Genomic DNA, 10052 nt, shown 5'->3' on the forward strand with positions numbered 1-10052 from the left:
ACGAGTTTGTTCAACTTAAAAAATCGTTTGACAAAGTTGAAGTGGACGTTCGTGAACTGAAGGAAAGCAAGCATGCAGTAAATTTAGACTTGGCCTCTATATCTATGAAGCTGGATGAATTATTTGATCGCATAGAAACCGTAGAAAATGATGCAGATAAATCGGAATCGATCTTGCGGAGAGAAAATGTTCGGCTGTACGGAATTGAGGAGATACCGGATGAATCGTTTGACCAATGCAAGGAGCAAGTATTGCGTATTTTGAATATGCATGTGAACAAAAAGCAGTGGGTACCTCGTGATATAGTTAGAGCACATCGAGCACCAGGTAGTAGAACAAATAGTGCGCGTCCTGTTATCGTAAAGTTTCACCACTGGGACGATAAAATGATTGCGTTGGCGGCCAGATCGGAACTTGAGGAGGTTGGTATCGGCATTGGCAACGACCTTACAAAGCGACAACGTAAAACCGTTACGGATTATAAGAAGCAAGGTAAAATTGCTTATTACAAGAGTGGAAAATTGGTTGTAATAGATAAGAAGATAGAAATGAATAGTACAAAGAAAACAACAGAGTTACAAGGTCCAGAAACACGGCTACAGAAACGCACAAAAGAAAACGCCAGGACAAACATAACAAACTAGGGGTGTGGCCTTGGCCCAAACATAGTAAGTTTTCAAACTTGGAATGTTCAAGGTTTGAATAACAAAATTAGTTCTTTAAATTTTAAAAATGTTGATGTAGTATCTTTTATTGAAACATGGGCAGAAAATGATGATCAGTTTGACCAACATTTCCCAGGATTTACAGTTTACAGTACATCCCGTAAACGTAACACTACACGTAGTAGATACGCTGGGGATGTCTGCACTATAGTGCGTAACCATCTATCCAGGTATGTCAAACGCTTAAATTCTGCTTTACATGATTGTATATTACTTTTGTTTGATAGAAATATTTTTGGGTTAGATAAAGATGTTCTCTTTTGTAGCATTTATATTGCCCCCACAGTATTCAGTCATCTATAATAGTCTTTCTTCGTCAAATGGCATAGAACTTTTAGAAAATGAACTTGTAGACATTCTAAACTAAATTGAACGATGTTTACATTATAATTACTGGTGACCTGAATTCTCGAACAGGCGAATTACCTGATTATATAATAGATGATGATACGAAATATATGCTTGATTCCGATTTCCTTTATGACAAAGATGATTTTGCGTTACCACGGGTTTCAAAAGACAAAACAGTAAATAGTTTCGGGAGGTCGCTACTTTCCCTGTGTTGTACGTTTAACTTGCATATTATAAATGGCCGCTTAGGCGAGGATGCCAAACACGGGGAATTCACTTGCATCGCCAATTCGGGTGCCAGCGTGGTTGATTATACTATTATGTCCTCTATTTTGTTTACAATATTGTCCACTTTTGCAGTTGGTATTCGTACGGAATCCGATCACCTTCCCTTGTTTTTTTTCATTAAATGCCAGTGTACCAAATGTGACTACCACTCAGAATGAAACAAATGAATTAGTTTTAAAACGTTACGTTTGGTCACTGAGTAAAGAACACGTTTTTTCTCACAAACTCAAATCTAGTTTAGTTGACAAAGGTCTTGACAGCTTTATTTCCGACCCTAATTATGACATTTTTAATTTTGTTGATAATCTGAGTAATATCTTTACGAGGACAGCTGATTTGTGTGGAATGGGTCGGCGGGCACCCGAAAACGTATCACAGTATCCTAGTCAGCCATCTTGGTTTGACAACGAGTGTAAAGCTTTGAATTATGGGAAGTATAAATTGTTGAGACATTTCCGAGTTGATAATAGCATTGATTCGCTAAATTTGTATAAAGCCGCGAAAAGAAATTTCAAACTTGTGTGTAGAGAGAAAAAACGTGCCTTTTTCTGTGAAAAAAAGATTGAATTGGGATTGAAAGATTCAAAAAAGTTCTGGAGCATTTTGCGACGTTTATCGTCCATACCTGTTAGTATTAACTCTATCCAACCTGATGAGTGGTTTGATTATTTTAGTAAATTATTTACTCCCTGTGATTCACCAGGACAGGATGATTTCCCTCCTTCTGACGAGTTTTTAAATTTAATTAATAGTGTTGATATTTCTTTTGGAGTAGAGTCGGAAGCAAACTGCGAGTTTTTAAATAGTCCGATATTGGGTGAAGAAATTATAGTAGCGGTTCGCAAGTTAAAATATGGCAAATCACCCGGACCGGATGGATTACTAGGGGAATTTTTTAAATCGAATATAGATTATCTTTTGCCGTACTTAATTGTGCTATTTAACAGATTATTTGATTTAAGTATTTTTCCTCAGCAGTGGTCAAGGGCTATCATTGTACCACTTCACAAAAACGGTTCACTAAACAGACCCGATAATTACAGGGGAATATCTCTACTAAGTATATTTAGCAAAATATTCACGTCTATTTTAAACCGACGTCTCAGGTTCTGGTCGGAGGCCTTCAGAAAAATTGACGAATCACAGGCTGGTTTTCGTGTTGGTTATTCAACTGTTGATAGTATCTTCATTTTACAGTGCGTTATTCAAAAATATCTGTCTAAAAAACGTGGAAAATTTTACTGTGCATTTGTCGATTTTTCCAAGGCCTTCGACACGGTTGAACGCCAACGATTGTGGTATATTCTGCTGAGGGGTGGTGTTACAGGTAAAATGTTCAAAATGCTTTATGCTATGTACAAAGATGTCAAGTCGTGCGTGCGCACATCTATTACTAGTTGTACTGAGTATTTTAACTGCCCAACCGGTGTGCGTCAGGGTTGTATGCTTAGTCCCTTTTTGTTTTCCTTTTTTATAAATGAATTGGCACACGAGATACATTCTGGGGTTCAGAGGGGCATACAACTTTCACCGGATTTGGTTGAAATTATGTGCTTGCTTTTTGCAGATGATGTCGCTTTATTCTCTGACACTGTCATTGGCTTACAGCGACACTTTAACACATTGAGTTCTTGTTGTAATAAGTGGAAACTAATTGTAAATTTATCTAAAACTAAAGTGATTGTATTCAAAGCTGGGGGTAAACTTTCAAACAATGAGGAATGGACTTACGATGGGGAACAAATCGAAGTGGTGCCATATTATAAATATTTAGGTGTTATTTTTTCAAACCGACTTTCTTGGTCTGAAGCAACAAAAATATTATCACAACAGGCAAAGAAGGCATTTTTCAATATTACCAGGGTTACAAAAATTACTGGAATGTTATCCTTTGATGTATTTTTTAAAATGTTTGACACTATGGTGTTACCAATATTAACTTGTGGTGGGGCTTTGAAAATCATTTATGTTTGGAACGTGTACAATCTCTAGCCTGTCGTTATTTTTTGGGTATCTCCTGCAATGCTCCAAATGTCGCAGTATTGGGTGAGTGTGGCAGATTTCCTATTTATTTTCACACGGCATTAAAATGCATTAGGTATTGGACAAAATTATTAAAAATGCCAGAAACCCGTTACCCAAAGAAATGTTACCTTATGTTATATAATATTGAAAAATCCAATCTTAGATCCAGGTTAACCTGGGTTAGTCATGTTAAAAATATATTATTTTTATGTAATTTAGATGATGTTTGGGAATCACAAACTGTCAATAACGTAAATGTGTTTTTGCGCATTTTTAAGAAAAAAAATGAAACAAGTTTTATATACTGATTGGTTCAGCCAGGCATGTACTTTAGAAAAACTGACATTTTATAGGGAATTTAAATTTTCATTGGAACCTGAAAAGTATTTATTTTGTGTGAAAGTGCATTCTCATGTTCAAATGTTAGCTCGACTCCGCTGTTTATGCCACTATCTTCGTATTGAGACAGATAGAAAAAATAATGTAGATAGGAGTGAACGCATTTGCTTGCTTTGTAACAGTAACAACATTGAAAATGAATACCATTTTTTACTTATTTGTTCTTTTTTTGTTAATTTAAGAATAAAGTATATTCCTGCTAACTTTTTTAATCCCCCAACAGTCCAATCTGATTAAAATCTGATGTAGTGTACGGGCTTTAATTATTTTTGCCATAAACTTATTTTAATTTTATTTTTTATTACTTTTGTTATTAATGCCTTTTTATTTTATTATCATTTTACTTTGATTTTGATTTCGTGTTTTTTTTAATTCCGCCCTACATACATCTGAACCGATGCCTATGTAACGAGATTTCAACGAGACCCACTATCGGCGATTTTAGTCAACGAATCACAGACCTCCTTCTATAGCGCACATGATGACGTCACCGGGCAGAGTCAGGTAGCAAACAGACTCAAATAAAATGGCGGATTATAGAGAATAACACGGCTTTTCGGTAAGTTTATCATTGTCAAATTCAACGAAAGTCATTTTTATGTTAATATTGTGGCTCGAATGGTTCGAGTTTAGATCGTTATTTTGCGTAGTTATTCTGGGAGTGACGATTTTGTTTCCACCGGTTCGACAGAACACCGGTGTCTTTTTCCAGTCGCTTGCCCTGGAGACGGGTGATGTTTTGTTGACGATCGGGCCAAAATCGTCTACGGTATTGAAGCCGTAGCTGTAAATATTCATCAAATTGTATCAACATTTTGTACATTATACAATAACTCTTTATTAAAGTAATTGAGCTGATTTGGACTGGAATAAAATATTTGTTATTTGGAACACATCGCAATTGATCAAGAAATATTTTTTGCTCCAATTTTCTGCGTCGATTCCGTGGGCCGGTGACCGTTATACAATTTAAAATCAGTTTGCATTGTTTACTATAGCTGTTAACAGTGTTCTAATCATTACGATTTACTCATTTTTTTGCTTCCATTCTAGATAATTATGCTCAGTGTTTGATGTAAAATTGAAGCGATGACTGAATGAACGAACCTTGGCTGGCGAAGATGTATCTGGAAGTGTACACATTTGTTGGAAGTGAAAAAAATATTCAATGTAATGACAAAAATTGTAAAATTTCTTCTGTAAATAAAAATGTACTAGCAATTTTCTATTAATGGTTTATTCAAGTGGGCAAAATATAATGTACAGAAAGCTTGCCCGTATACACTGAAAAGTAAGCAACTGACAGCCTGTATAAAAGGGGGGCTGTGATTGGCTGTTACTTACGCGAGATTTGAACGGGACTTACATAGGCGTCGGATCAGATGTAGGTAGGGCGGAATTAAAAAAAATCACAAAATCAAAGTAAAATAATAAAATAAAAAGGCATTAATAACAAATATAATAAAAAATAAGTTTATGGCCAAAATAATTAAAGCCCGTACACTACATCAGATTTGAATCAGATTGCCAACAGTCAGTAAATATTACAAATTAATGGGTACAAAAAATACAGATCTTCTTCAAAGACTGGGAGCCTTTACTTTTCACGCAATAAAATTGCGAAAAGAGCTACAAGGTATTGTCAATTGTTTAAAAATTGTAATTTTATTTTCAAATATAAATAATGTATGTAGATATTATGGGCCGATGGCCTTCTATTATAAATAAAGACCATATAATATCCGCCATTCTAACTACTCAAAGGGAAAGACGCATCGCTGAGTTCGTGTCGTATTTGTGACTGAACTCAAAACAGTTAATGAGGAGCAATTCGGAGAATCATGCTGCATTTTACTCGCCATTAAGTGAAGATTGTGAATAAAATTGCCTTGCTCATAAGGTACGCCACACGGTATCTAAATAGACGATTGTATCCTATCCCTGTCATTGGTGGCACTTCAGCCCATCCGAATGGTTTAAAGCCGGATAAAAGTTGTAAATGAAATCCTGTTGTCGATACACTTACAGACAGAACAAAGCATAACTATTACAACTTTGTTCATTGAAAATCTAGACTAAATTAATAGATGCAGATAGATGCGATAAAAGTCCTGAAACAACGCTATAATATATTTAAACATTTTGCGCAGAAATACTGGCTAAATATTAAGTGGAAACGACTCTTACCAAAAATGAAAGGAACAAAGTCTTTATAATCACAAATTAATTAAAATTCATTTTTCTCAAATAATACTTCATGTACTGTATTAATATCAATATATTTCATAGAATAACAAAAATAATAGTAAAGTAACATAATTAATGTACTCAACTACATGTACTGTATAAAAAAGGGCGGGAAAACCTGCACCTCGTCACATATTTTTTATTTATACTCATAACAACATGTCGGTTTACTACACTTATCTATTTGATAGATTTTGGAGAACGCGATACTAACATCTGTCTCTCAATATTAGCATTTGAATGTCTTCGTTCTGTGCATATATTTCTACGTCTGAATAATGAATTATTTCAGTCACATTTTACCCCATTTCTTGAAAATTGCACTTGCCAATTACATCAAAATTGGACGAAGATGATCAGATAAAAAAAGTTTTTGAGTTATTGTAACCAAAAGAAGAAGACAATTTTAATTGAAATATAATGAATACCTTGAAACAATTTACAAAGAACACGTACCAACTCGAACTTAGCCAAGAGCACTGCCAACGTGGTCAATACCCAACACGGTTACTAAAAAAACGTGTATCAACAACGACGACGACGACGACGACGACGACGACGACGACGACGACGACGACGACGACGACGACCCCTCATATACTTTGATCTTCAACTAATATGATATGTACAAGTTAAAACCGACAAGACATATGATCCAATTGGTTACATGTATAAACTGACGGGGATTTGTGGACAAAGACACGTTGAATAAAGTTATATAATTACCACATACTAGTAACCTCCGTCAGTCTCAATCTCTCATTTCACCTGTAAAACCAGTAAAACGATCCCGGACAAAAGCCCTCACCTCGGACAATTCCGAGGAACAAATAACAACTCCTTCCATGGTGATAGGGTGAAACGTTTCGAGGTAGCTACATGCCACGTTAGCAAATGTTGGCCAATACATGAATTAACAATCTCAATGTGCGAATAAATTTTCGTATAAATTAGTTACATATTAAACTAACGAAATAACGTGATAGGTTAAACCCCATTTACTTTATTCCTTCACACCGGCGTAAAGATCTTTCGGAAGGGAGTATCATCACCGCTGGGCATCACCGACGACCAGTGTTGAAAAGTGACGATGGCCCATCGGTCCGACTGCAGGTTTTGCATGAAACCAACAGGTCCCCTGTGGTTCTTTTGACCAAAACAAAAACAAAACAAGAAACACTTGACAAGAACCTACAGTTAACAGCGTTGACTCATTAATATTGAATTTTCAATTGAAATGAAATATTGCATACATTCAAATTAAACAAATAAAATATCAAAATATATTTCTGTGAAAACGTCAAATTTGAAAATAATTGTTGAATAAAATGTAAAACTTGCGGTTCATTATATGCAATTCGATTCTGACACACCACGACGGAAAATATTTTATTGATGGTTGGCCTTACAACAGTATTGAGGAACTGTGATCGCAGATTTTAAAGTGCTTCACCCCAAGGAAAAAAATGTCAAAATTTCAGCAAAAATATTTAAATATGTTTTTAATTTTCCAGGCGAAACTATTACTCTGAAAATGAGCCACCAATCGAAAAACGTAAACCAAACACTAGTTTAGATTCAGTCCGACTATCACACACATAAATTATGTTGGAAGCCAAAATACAGAGAATTGCTAACTCGAGTTATTCCGAAAATAAACAGTCACTGAATGAATAGCCATGAAATGAAAAATATCGTCTTTTATTAGAAACATATGGTGTATATCCGTCAAGTGATACGAGTCATTTTGAGATGACCTGCCAGTGCGCAATAGCAGTGGCGGATCCAGCAAAATGTATTGGGGGGGGGGGGGGGTCCAAGCTACGGAGCGTAAATCGCAGAGAAGCTATGCGTAATCCAGATGATTCGTCATGCGTGAAATACTTTATTTTAGCTGGAATTGATTTTCACTGAAAAGCCATTCTGGGTGTTCTGTATAGAAATTATTTTCACTGATTTTTGGTGAGTTTGAATGTAAAATATAAGAAAAAGGTATATTCGCTAGATTTTATATTCACTGAATCATTACTTCAGCGAAAATAGCGAAGATTAATTCCAAGCGAGAATAAAGGCTGAGTATGTTACAGTACTTAGGCTCATTGTCCACACATTTGACAAAAAGAATATGTATAAGCCACAGATTGTGGAAAGTTGACTATTACTGTAGGAATTTGATGGTACATGTAAAATGTAAATCTCCAAATTCTCGTTAAAATGTTGAGTTGTGAAGCAGAAGTTGAAATACTACAATGGACATGATTTTATTGTGTCATCGCCGACGTTCTTGGTTGCAAACTACTTCGTGTTTGAGTTCATCGATGAGGGGGCAGTAACTTGCGTCAAACATGTCGAACTTTGGGCTAGAGAGAAAGAAGTTGATTCCATTCGATATCACAGAGCATCAATCACCATAATAAATTATTTTATGCAGAAAACGTTTTTCCCGTGTCCAAATAAACAGTTACATGTATTAACAAAACATTATCCGCTAATATACCCCAGACTATTCATCACTAGCGATAAAACCCGATCAAAGCAAATATTATGGGAGATCCAGGGGGGGGGGGAGTTGCATGACACGATTGGTTGAAATAATCGTCTCATTTGCATAAATTAATATTCATGAGCAATGAAAAACTCGTTTTTTCAGTAATATTGTGCCAAAATGCTTTCCGATAGCATACATGTTAGTTCTAAATTGACTGATTCTATCGTTACGAGCTGAAAAAATCATCGGAAAAATGATGTAAAGGTATTTTTTGAGACACGTTTTCGATCAGACTCCAGCTAACTGTTGAAAGTAAGCATAGGTTTTCTCTTTACCATGATCATAGCAAGTTACGAAATTCATGGAGAATGCAGAGGCACGTTTAAATTTCACTCTAGTACTATTGCTCAAAATTGCTCAAAATGTTTTCGGTGACTTTTATCAGTGACAAGTTCTGTAAAGAAATTGCTGAAATTATTTCATCTGTTCGTAAACGGGACGTTGTTGCTTTGACGATGGCTACGGGCGACTGACGTCGAAACGTTCCATTCAGATCGGATGGCGCCCTCTCGTGTCAATCCCCCCCCCCTGGGAAAAAAATCAATAACTGCCCATTTCAGTGGGATACAGATCTAAAATGGGAAACGTGAGGGTGGGCATTGCACAGGTACTTTAATGAATGAATTAGTGTTGCGTCATACGGGATTTTTTCCCGAATAATTACTTCTGTGAGATAAAATACTCTTAACCATTTGACCAATTCTTCTGTTTGCACATTTATTGCTATAAAAAACAATGTACTACTCTTTGGCCGGTCTCTTGTTCTATCAGTCTGCAAACCTTCGATAGCGGAGTTTTTGTTTCAAAACAGTCCCCACTTGCAAGTTCCCTCGTTCTTAAAATCGCAACAAGATTGTTCTCACATAAACCAAGTAGAGAGAACAGCTTTTCTGTTGTTCTTCTTTAACTTTAAGCCACATCGGCCACAACACTGCAGGTAGAGCCTCCATGACTGAGGTATTACATATTCTTATAATGTAATGGTCAATGGTGAGCACTCAATTACCTATTAGCAAATGATAAAGTATACAATAACAATCATGATTGATTTTAAGTAAATGATCTCCATTTATTGTTCTGCGAGAAGCAATGCAATGATTTACTGAATATTTCAATTTTATCGTTTTCGTCATGGTACAAGTTGGAAATCCTAACTCAGAACCATTAGTTTACAGGATAAGCTTTGTTAGGGTCACTGTTATAATCTAGCAATTGGCATGTGGACAAAATTTGTTGAGTTGTATCATGGACCTACTGTTGTCCATGGTTACATATATATAGAAACTTTTAAACGGCACCCAAACAAAGTTTATCCTCTAACTCAACAAACACTTCTATACAAATAACTACTACTGTAAAATACTTATTTTAACTGGAATTAATATTTGCTGAAAAGACTTTTTGGGTATTTTGTATGGAATTTATTTTCACTGATTTTTGATGAGTTTGAATTTAAACAAGCAGCCTCT

General features: G+C 35.6%; 1 long non-coding RNA gene across 1 annotated transcript; it reads left to right on the plus strand.

The window, feature by feature from the left end:
- Positions 1 to 4020: 4020 nt before the first annotated feature.
- Positions 4021 to 5009, plus strand: LOC146738011 (uncharacterized). The gene is made up of 2 exons (XR_014930809.1): positions 4021 to 4347; positions 4842 to 5009. It is a non-coding gene; the product is annotated as an uncharacterized LOC146738011 (long non-coding RNA).
- Positions 5010 to 10052: the final 5043 nt, after the last annotated feature.

Source organism: Saccoglossus kowalevskii, chromosome 10 (genome assembly GCF_978046115.1).
Source record: "Saccoglossus kowalevskii chromosome 10, keSacKowa6.1, whole genome shotgun sequence".
NCBI lineage: Eukaryota > Metazoa > Hemichordata > Enteropneusta > Harrimaniidae > Saccoglossus > Saccoglossus kowalevskii.